This window comes from Fulmarus glacialis, unplaced genomic scaffold, assembly GCF_000690835.1.
Source record: "Fulmarus glacialis isolate BGI_N327 unplaced genomic scaffold, ASM69083v1 scaffold25838, whole genome shotgun sequence".
NCBI lineage: Eukaryota > Metazoa > Chordata > Aves > Procellariiformes > Procellariidae > Fulmarus > Fulmarus glacialis.
This window is the reverse complement of record NW_009230498.1, coordinates 7,282-7,528: the sequence shown is the minus strand read 5'-3', so window position 1 is coordinate 7,528 and position 247 is coordinate 7,282.

Sequence of the window (247 nt, the reverse complement as noted above, 5' to 3'; positions counted from 1 at the left end):
CGGTCCCAAATCCCCCCCCATGCTCCACCCCGGCTATGGAGGATGCACAGAGCACCGGCACCACCGGGGCTCGAGGGCCACCCGGGAGGTGACACAGCCGGGAGGTGACACCGGCAAAGGACCAGCCAAGGCAATGCTGGAGGTCTGGGCAAAATGTGGTGGTTCCACCTGCTTTCTCAGAGCTCATCAGCAGCTTTTAAAATTCCTCCCCCGGCTTTCACAGCCGTGAGTCACCTCCGGGCAGAGC